The following is a 10,922-nucleotide window of genomic DNA, read 5'->3' as shown; positions in this document are numbered from 1 at the left end:
CGAAATTCACAGGGTTAATCTCTGATGTGTCTTGACCAATCTCCCTGATCTTGTTCTAATCTCCTTTGAGATCGAGGATGTTCTGTACTCTCCCTTCAGTCGGTGTGAGTGATCTTCTCCTGGGTGCTGTAGAGCCTGTAGTAAGTCTTTTTTCTTCTTCCTCAGGATCTGAGTAGTAAGCCCAAGTTTCTATTGGGTTTCTCTCCAAGGATATTCAGGCGTTGCAATTTCTCCTTATGATACCCTGGCCCATCTCAATCCTGTATGATATCAGTTGTGGAGCTTTTTCAATGACTGTGCCTTTCTTCTGTTGGTCTCAGACCTATACTCTCTCCTTAAGCTTCAACAGTGGTAACTCACGTGCTATATACTTGTGATTTAAAGTTGAAAGTCTGGTTGCTTCTCTGTTTTTCCTTAGGCTGTTTTACTCTCATGTGGTCATTCATGGTGATATTGGGCTTGAGTTTTTGTGTTTGGCTGCTCATGGCACAAGTAATATGGTTAGAAATCATTTCTTCTATGGCATGGATAATGCATGGCCACCAGACTGATTGCTGGTCTCTTGCACAACATTTTGCTTTTCCTAGATGACCTTGGTGAAGGCTTTGAAGATTATCAGGCTGAAATGTTCTCAGTATGCCTATTCTCTTATTGAAGACTAGTAAGTCATCAATATTGGTAAGGTGCTTGTGCTGTTCAAAGTACTGTTGCAGTATCGGATTAGTGGGGATATAGTCTGGCCATCCATCCAGAGAATAATCTTGGATTTGGAGACATTCTTCATCCTGTGGCTGGTTTTGTTTATTTCCTGCAACCTTTCTACAGTGACCTTTTTGCCTGTTTTCTGAGTTCTATTTGCCTCTCAATCTGTATTGCTGAGTGATTAAAGATGAATATGCTTCAACCTCCTTGATGAAGTGGAAATCCTCTTGTTTAGTTATCTCCTGATGGTATTCATGACAGTGTGTACACTGTTGTTTGCTAATTCCCTTGCACATACTCTGTGATGGAGCCATATCTCATCAATCTTAATCTGAACTGCTGGATTCTGGGCAGCATCTTCGCAATTTTTTTCATGTTCAGAAGAATTACCAGTGGCTTATGGTCTGTTCCAATTTTGAAATGCAATCCCATAACATAGTCTGAAATTTTTTTGCACATCCACATTACTCCCAATACTTCTTTTTCTATCATGGCGTATCATTGTTCTGTTTCTTTTAGTGACCTAGAGGCATAATTGGCTGGTCTATGCTTGCTGTCTCCCTGCACTTGAAATAAAATGGCCCCCAGACCTATAGACAATACATCTGCTGCTACTATGGTCAGTAATTCTGGGTCATGCTGTGCCGGGATTTCAGAAGAGATTAAAAGTTGTTAAATCATTTTGAAAGCATTTTTCTGGTCCACATTCCAGTACAACCGTTGACCCTGTCTCAACAGCTGTCTCAAGGGCTTGTTGACCTCTGCTAAATTTGGTGGGAACTTGCCTACTTGGTTAACTATCCCAAGGAATCTTTGAAGATCAGTTATGTTCCTGGATTGTGGAAATTCTCTAATTAATTTTATTTTTTGTGGATCAACTGTGATTCCTGAGGTTTGTACTATGTGACCTATAAACTTGATCATAGGTTTAGTGAACTCATATTTTTCATTCAATGTTAGGCCTGTATCCTGTAAGATTCTCAGGACTGCTCTGACTCTACGATCATGTTATTGTGGAGTCATGTATAAGTTTGTCGTCCATATGGCATTTCACTCCTTCCATACCTTCTAAAGTGTGAGACATTGTTCTCTGGAAAATTTCTGGAGCGATCACAATTCCAAAGGACAATCTGTAGAAACAATAACTACCGAGTGGCATTATAAAAGTGTTCAGCAATCTGGATTCTTTGTACAGAGGTAACTTCCAAAATCCACTCTTTGTATCCAATTTGGTAAATAAAGTACTCACCACATCAAAGACATTTCAAAAATGGTTTTGGCGTAATTTTCCCTGTTTTGGTGGGCTTAGGCTTTGGCACGCTTTCTCTTTTATGGCCTACAAACTGGTCTCACTCAGTCTTCTCCACAGGACCTCTTCTTCCCTGTGAAAAAAATGCCTGTTTTCTGAGTTCTATTTGCCTCTCAATCTGCATTGCTTTCAACTAGTGTTAAATCCTCTCTTGTCTGTAAGAGATCTGATAATGCTTTGTCTAGGACACCAGCCAAGATTCTGTCACAAATCAGCTCATCCTTTAAGATTCTGTAATCACAGTTCCCTGCCAGCCTATTGAGGTTGTTGATTAACAATCCATGCTTTTGTCTGGTCCTGCTTTCTTTTATTAAATTTAGCCCCCTCGATTATTAAATTGGACAGATGCTGAAACAAGAGTTGAAAGCTTGCAGGACTTCTTCATAAGAAGCTGAAGTCTCATCAAGCCTTGCTATCATGTCATCGACGATGGATCCTATTGCATAAAGTAGTTTACTGACCTGGAAATGTTGATTTTTTTTTTTGTGTGTAACCCTGAAGCAGTTCTGTACCTTGTGAACCATCTTCTCCAGTTGTCCCAGTTCTGGACCTATTGTGAGCTTTCTGTGAGGTCCGAGTCAGATGATGAGCCTCTGGATTCAGCCTTCGAACTCATCCTGGAGAATCAGCAGAAGGCGTGGGAACATCACGCAGAGCTGATGGAAGCTCTCAGCAGAGTGGCACATGAGTTGGAGGAGTGCATCTGCCTGCTGTCTGATGAAGTGGTGCTCAGATGTGCATGCATGGAGGTCTCCATGGGAAGAATGGCAGGTGCCGTGGAGACCTTGGTGCAGCAGAATATGCAGAGTTGCGCGCTTACTTACACTCCATCGTGGCAGCCACGGATGAGTTCCTGCAGTGGCAACATGAGAGAGAAACAGGGCACTTCAACGTCCCTCAAGGAGTCAGGCCAGGGCCTTGAGCACCCGAAGGGAGGAATAGCAGCAGCTGGACATCCGGGTCATCCACTCAGGAATCTGAGGCTGTCTGCTCCCTCCGAGTCCCCTTTGCTTGTGACCCCTTCAACCTCGTACTATGTCACTGCAGAGGGAACAACTGGTCCACAGGAGGACAGCTAAAGCAAGCCGGGGCTCTCAAGGCCTCAGCTATCCAAAGGACCCATACTGAAGTCATCAGAGCGAACAGGGCTAACCATTGCACAGGCTGTCTCCACCCCTGCTGCGGATGTTAGGGCAGCACCTAGAAGTGGCAGGCCTAGAAAAGTTAGAGTTCCTGATCACAAGTGGTTGTACAGGTGAACACATTTTGTCGCTTTATAATTTGAAAATATATATTCACTTTCATTCAGTAATGTGTAATGTTGTCTTTCAGGTTTAGTGACAGGCTTCGCGAGTCCTCCTGCTACTCTCTCCCACCCGCTGCACCTCCCCATCCCTGACTAGCAGTTCAACTGCACCCAACTGGACCAGGAGTGATTCTGGAGGGAGAAGTGTGTGTGGCAAGGCATTTCGGAGCCTCATGCAAATGTTTTCCCACATACGCGGAGCCTTCCTCCATGACGCTCTTCTCAATACCTCGAGCATTTTCAGTGCTGTCTGCTGGAGTTCTTTTTCAGTTGTCCATCTGAGCTGACCCGCACCTCCGTCCATCGACTGATCACACTCCCATGTAGCACCTGCGCCTGTCCAATATGAGGCACCTCTCACTTCTGATTTCAGAAGCATGGTTGTAGTAAAATTTGTTTTCAACTCCCCCATCCTTCCCCGTCACCCGTGTCCTTTCCCCCATCACTGTTGACCCCCACCCCCGGCATCACCTTCCATGTCCCCACCGTCACCCACCAACCAGAACCCTTTTCTTTCCATCATATCCAGGTGAACGTCCATGTTCCCTTTCTTCCAGAGAATTCCACCCCCATCCACATTGACCTCCCCAACATCCTCCTTCCCACCCTCAGCACCTATGTCTGCTTCTGAGTCCCCACCAACCACCCTCACTGTCTCATCTACTGCTACCATCGCCCCCTCACCCTCCCACCCTACTGTCTCACTCTGCCCACTCTCATACTCACTATTCCCTCCTACCATGCCCAGCCTCAGTTCACACCCCAAGAGGCAGTCATGGACTCCACAGAAACCTCCCTTGAACGTTCACCTGGACACCCCCCCCAACCCTTACTCCTTCCTCCTCCTGGACTCCTTCCCCCACCAAACTCCTACCTCTCCCTTAAGTCCTGCTGCTCTCCCACCTCCTTCCTCCTCCTGAAGTCCTGAACCCCTCCGAACTCCTTCCCCACACTGAGCTCCTCCCCTTACATCTACCTTCCCAACTGCTGCATTCACCCACGTTACTCCCTCCCCTCTCAATCTCACCTCCCAACACCTTCGTTATTCCCTCCCAACTTCACACCCCTGACTCCTTCTATCTACCTCTGCCTTAAAAATACCAGTGCCTTTTGAGGAAGAGAGTTCCAAAGATTCTCAACCCTCTAAGAGAAAAAAATTTCTCCTCATCTTTGTCTTAAATGAATGATCCCTTATTTTTAAACAGTGACCCCTGGTTCTAGATTCTGTTATAGAGGAAATATTGTCTCTCATGCACTCTGTCAAGACCCCTCAGGATCTTATCGGTTTCAGTCAAGACTCATGAACAACATAACAGACTCGGGCACAATGTAACAGGATAAGGAATTACATAACAAGCTCAGGAGCAACGTGATGTGCTCAGGAACAATAAAACAGACTTTGGGAAAATGTAACAGATTGGGAATAATGTGCTGCTCCATTACAGGCAGCAATCCCCATATAAGGCAGGGTCCAGGAAAACGAGATTAGAAAAGGAACCTGCTACTGAAGCCTGTTGTTCCTGAACCTGATATGTTACCTTTTCGAACCTAGAGCCTGGAGACAAGTATCTCTCCCTTGTGTTAAATCTCACCAACTGAACAAGGATTGGAACAACCATCAATCCCAGAGGTCAACTGCTGCCCAAAAAATGCAACAGATCAACAGCAACACTTGCCATGGCAACAACATTCCCCAGAGAGGCAAAGTCACCCCAGGAGCCAGCAGACACCAGATGAACAACCAATTACGACCCACATGCGCACCATTAGAAAATCTGAAAGCTTTAAAGATTATGTGTGCGTAGAGACAGACAAAAGGAAGACAGACTGGAATGAACAGTTTTCTGTTCACACGTGATGATTTTATTGAGCGTGTATGTGGGTAACTTGCAACTGCAAATGATTGCGCATGCAATATGTTGTTTTCCTTTTTATGAAAAGAGGGATGTTTGGAGAAATGCCTTTGTGCATGGTTCCCTGGTGGGTACTGTGGCTTACAGTAGTCATGTGACCTCTGAAGTCATTCTTTTGTGAGTAAAAGGTCGCAGCAAAAGCCATTTTTAACCAGCCACACAAAACAGTTGTGGTATTTTTCTTGCTGCACCCCAGAGAGTAGCAATAATGGGCAGAATTTTGCCATTGGCAAGCAGGGGGCGGGGCCTGCTCACCAATGCGTAAAATGATGCGGAGGGAACCCCCAACGTCATCGCACTCCATTTAAATTTTCAGGAAGGTAGGGGGCACAGCAAAATCAGCTGTGCGCCCACCAACCTGTCAATGGCCAATTGAGGCCATTGACAGAGTCATTTAAACAATCAAAAGACCTGCCCATCTAACCTTAAGGTTGGTGGGCAGGCCATGAGCCCCGGCTGGCAATAGAAAAAACATGAAACCTCATCCATCAGCAGGATGAGGTTTCATGTAGGGTTTTAAACAGTTTAATAAAGTTTTAGTGTAATTTATGAACATGTCCCATCACATGAAGGGGACATGTTAGGGAATTATTTTTTCTACTTTTAATGTTTATAAAAGTGTCGGCGAACTTCCTGAGGCAGCACTTAGCCTCAGGGAGATGTGCACTCTTTTGTGTGCATGCACGAAAGAGTACACTCTCGCTTTTGGGGAATCCCCCCTGCCCTCACAGGAAGCTCCCGCCCTTAATTGGCCCGCCTACGTAAAATGGCGGCGGGGATTGGCTCCCCGCCCGCCGGAGATTGGGTCGGGCCCACTTGCCCAACAAGCAGAAAATTCTGCCCAATGTGTTTAAGGATGTGCTATCCTGCTTATCGTGCTACTTGTAAGGAATTCCTGATTGTTGCTATCTACCAAGCAAGGCCTCCGATCCACATTTATGAGTTCCCTAACTGTTAGTCACTATCCTCTTTGTGTTGGGCGGACAGGAAGGGGATGAGAGGGAGAGATGAACAATGTCTTTTTGAGATTTGTGTGGCCTTATTTTGACACATCTGGTGATGGAATTTTAGGACCAACTCAACTATGAGTGGTGAACACAGTAATCCAATCCCTGAGCCATTGGCAGAAAATCAGTGGCTCAGATGAATGGGGTGAAGGTCATAAAGTGAGAAGCACAGAAGCAAAAATCCCCAGCCATGGTCTTCAAATTGATACTGTCAAGCCAGGTGATCGACCCTGGTGTAATGGGGACTATGGAAGAGCATGCTAGGAGCAGCACCAGGTGTACCTGAAAATTATGTGCCAACCTGGTGGAGGCACAGCATATGACTTACATGTATGCTGAATCACAAAATTTTACAGTCCAGCAGGAGACCATTTAGCCCATCACATCAACTGCCTCAGCAGTTCAAGAGCTGTCCAATTTAGTTATGCCCCCAGCTTTTTCCCCACAACCTTGCATGTACATGCCTCATATATAAGAACATTAGAAATAGGAGCAGAGATAGATCAAACAGCCCTTCAAGCCAACTCTGCCATTCAATAAAATCATGGCTGATCTGATCTTGGCCTCAACTCCAATTTTCTGCCTGTTCCCTTAAACCTAGACTCCACAAAATCTGTTAATAAATCTAACTCATCCTTGAATATATTCAATGACTCAGTCTCTCTGTGGAAGGGAATTCTAAAGACTAACAACAATCTGAGAGAAGAAATTCCTCCTCATCTCTATCGTAAATGGGAGAACCATCATTTTTAAACTGTGCTCCCTAGTTCTAGTTTCTTCCACAAGGGGAAAGATTCAGCATCTACCCTCTCAGGCCCCCTCAATCTTATGTTTTCATAAGATCACTTCTCATTCTTCTAAACTCCAATCAGTATAAAGTCATGGCCTTGGAGAGAGGAGTACAGACAGTGCCAAACACCAGGAACCAGGGGCTGGCGGGCCGGGGTTGTGGCCCGAGCTCAGTGTTTTAAATGGAGTTCACATTTGGACAAGAGTTGAGACCTGAAAGATTTGCTTTAGACCTGAAAGATTTGCTTTAGAAAAAAATCTGAACTGTCAGCCTGATTTTTTTTAAAGCCAGTCTTTCAGGTCAGTTTCACTGAGTCGCTGTGCTGCTGCTTCCAACCATCGGGCAGCTTCAAAGCTGCCAGCAAAACACCGAGCTGCCCGAAGGTCAGCAGCAGCACAAGAACTGAGAGTTCTGGGTTGAAGACTGGTGAGGGAAATCTCTAGTTATTTTAGAACCAATTGGATGCTGTGTGTTCAGGGGGAGGTTGGTGGGGTTGATGAGCTAAGTTGGGGGTGGGGGAAGTTGGGTGGCTGGGGTGACGGGAGGTTGGGGGGTGTTGCTGGGGTAGGGTGGGGAAAGTGGAAGGTTTGTGGAGGGAGTTACTTTTAAGTTTTAGTACCACAAAATTAAATATTGTACACTCCTCAAAATTCTCTTTTGAATTTAAACCAGCATATAAATAGCAATTTAAATTTTCATTTACAGCCTATTAAATACTTCGTGTTGTTGTCACTGGTATAATGTAAGCAATGTTATCAAATGGTGGAGCAGACTTGAGGGGCTAAATGGCCCATTCCTGCTCCTAATATGTCTGTTCACATGTCATTCTGGATGGATGAGATGAACTGGGCTAGATGGCCTTTGTCATCCATAATTACCTTGGGAACAGAGGATGGAATCATAGCTGGAGTTCTGTTTATTTTGTTGCTAATGGAAGTTTACTGTGAGTGGATTTTGTGGAGTGAGATTGCCAGGACAAGAGTGCATAATGGGCTTATAGTGAATCAGTAACACTGTTTTACACTGCACATGATTCTCAGAGTCTTCTCCATTGACTTCAATCTTGTCCTTTTGTCTACTTACCTATTATCCTACTCCGCCTTGCATAGTAGATATTGAAAATATATTGTAGTGAGAAGCAGCAATCAGCAGAGTCTTCAGACATGCTGATCAAGAAAATGCAAATAAAGTTGTGAACCACTTAGTTTTTGTCCTCTGGCCTCTTAAAAGTTGTCACGTAGAGACACCTGAGGGCTCCAATGCTTCTTACTGACAACGAATACCTATGTTGTTCAATCGTTCCACTTTGTTGCTCAGGAGTCATCTGATCTTTCTACCCTGTGAGATTACTGATAAAATACAATCCGGTAATATCCTTTATATGAATACTTTAATAATATTATGCACCCAGGCAGGAGAAAGTCTTCTAATTCTTCCACAGGATGGCAAAGATCTTGAGCAGTTTATCTGGGTTGCAAGCGTTGAATCTTTCCTCCAAACATGAAATTACTGTCACTGCGTTCATATGGTGCAACATGTTAATGAGGGCTGAGGCAGTCACCAGAATCAGTGTTATCATCTGCAGTGTCAGAAATAACTAATGGGATATTTTCCTGTCAAATTAACAATATTGCACGATGCTGTTAAAATAAAACTCAGTACCCTCTGGTTTGTTTAATAGTCACAGTGGGATCACCTATAGGATACACTCAAACTAACACATTATATCATTGCTGCTCTTATATATGCAGCATGTGTCATTAATATTATCAGATATTTGTAACCAGATGCCAGCAATGGGCATTATCATTTTACTTGGACTTTCTGTGATGGGTGAATAAATTGGTGAATCTTAACAGGGGAATAAATATCATGCAGGATTGAGGGGGAGGGTTAAGTTGGGTGGGTGGGTGGGTGGGGGTGGGAGTGAATAAGGGGCCCGGAAAAAGGAGAAGCACCAAGGTCCATGATTTCTTTCCCTGGCCCTGCTATAAGTTCTGATGAAAAGTCACAGACCTGAAATGTTAACTCTATTTCCCACACCACTGATGCTACCTGACCTGCTGACTGTTTCCGCATTTTTTTATTTTCAGATTTCCTGCTTCCACAGATATTTGCTTCTTAGTATAGACCCAACTTGCTCAACCTTTCCTCATAAGGCAACCCCTTCATCTCAGGAATCAACCTGGTTAACCTTCTCTGAACTACCTCTAATGCAAGCAAATCCCTCCTTAAGGAGACCAAATCTGTACGCAGTACTTTAGGTGTACAAATGTACCCCGCTCACTGGCACCCCTCACACGCACCATAACTCACACACACACACATCCATTGGCTTATAGGCTGGCAAATCTTTTAGTAGCACTGTGATGCAAATGTTATTTTGCACTTCTTGTTTTCCATTTGGCTATTTTAATGAATGTTCCCACCTTTAAAGTTGTAATCTTGACCTTAGTCCTTTAATTTTGAATTAAAGAACGTATCATTTCCGGAAGGAAAAAAACACCAAAAATTTCAAAGAAATAACTAACCTACTAATTAAGGTACAAAGTCTTCTATTTCACCAGCCAAGGACAACTATAATTACAATTGCAGAACACTAGATCAGAAGACCTTCGCAAAGCTAACCACAGTTAAATACATCCCACAATATCAGCATTCTTAGAAAATTTGCACCTTCCTCAGTCATACTGTGGAATCACAGCAGCACTGTGAACTCTGGAGCATGCTTGCCTGCCTGATGCTGGATCAAATTACACATTGAAGATAATATTGAATTACTGTAACAGCAGGATCAAATTAAACATTCAAGACCAACTGGTGGGCATGTCCTGTCCTGCAATGGAACCAATCAGAAATTTGGCCCAGCTCACTTAGTTTATAAAATGCACCCAAAAAAGTTAGATGTACAACAACAATTTATATTTATATAACACTTTAAAAGTAATAAAATGTCCCAAAGCACTTCACAGGAACATTAGAAAACAAAGTATGACACTCAGCTGTATAAAGAGATGATCAAAATCTTGATCAAAGAGGTAAGTGTAAAGGAATGTCTTAAAGAAGGAAAGCAAGATAGGGAGGTGTAGTGGGGGGGTATTCCAGAGCTTGGGGCCAAGGCAACTGAATGTGCAGCTCTTAATGATGGAGCGATAAGAATCAGGGATGCACAAGAAGCCAGGATTAGAGAAGAAGCAAAAATCTGGGAGGATTATAGGGTAGGAGAAGTTTACAAAGATAGAGAGGGACAAGGCCATGGAGGAATTTGAAAACAAGGATAAGAATTTTAAAATCAAGATGTTGCTTGACTGGGAGCCACTGTAGGTCAGCGAGCAGTGAGGTGATAAGGGAACGAGACTTGGTGTGAGTTAAGACACAGGCAGCAGAGTTTTAAATGACCTCAAATTTACAGTGGGTAAAATGCGGGAGAGCAGCCAGGAGTGCATTGGATTATTGAAGAGATGATAAAGGCATGAATGAGAGTTTCAGCAGCAGATAAACTGAGACGGGTGAAGTCAGGCAATGTTACTGAGGTGGAAATAGGAGGTCTTAGTAATGGTGCGAATATGAGAGTGGAAGCTCACCTCAGGATGAAATGTGACATCAAGGGCAGAATTTTGCCTTCATTGGGCAGGAAGCCCTGAGAGCGGTTTGAAGCCGACCGCCACCTGCAATCAGGCTGCAACATGGCTTTCACACTGGCTGGTCAATTAACGGCCAGCCAGCATGAAACATGTGTTGCAGCACGCAGCGCTGCCAGGGTGGAGGGGCAGGAGGAGTGCGAGTGCAGAAGTTCACTCTGGAGGGGGTCCAGAGGAGGTTCACAAGAATGATCCCAGGAATGAAAGGCTTAACATATGAGGAACGCTTGAGGACTCTGTGTCTATACTCGATG

The sequence above is a fragment of the Carcharodon carcharias genome, chromosome 15, assembly GCF_017639515.1.
Source record: "Carcharodon carcharias isolate sCarCar2 chromosome 15, sCarCar2.pri, whole genome shotgun sequence".
Taxonomy (NCBI): Eukaryota; Metazoa; Chordata; class Chondrichthyes; order Lamniformes; family Lamnidae; genus Carcharodon; species Carcharodon carcharias.
This window is presented reverse-complemented; position numbering follows the sequence as displayed.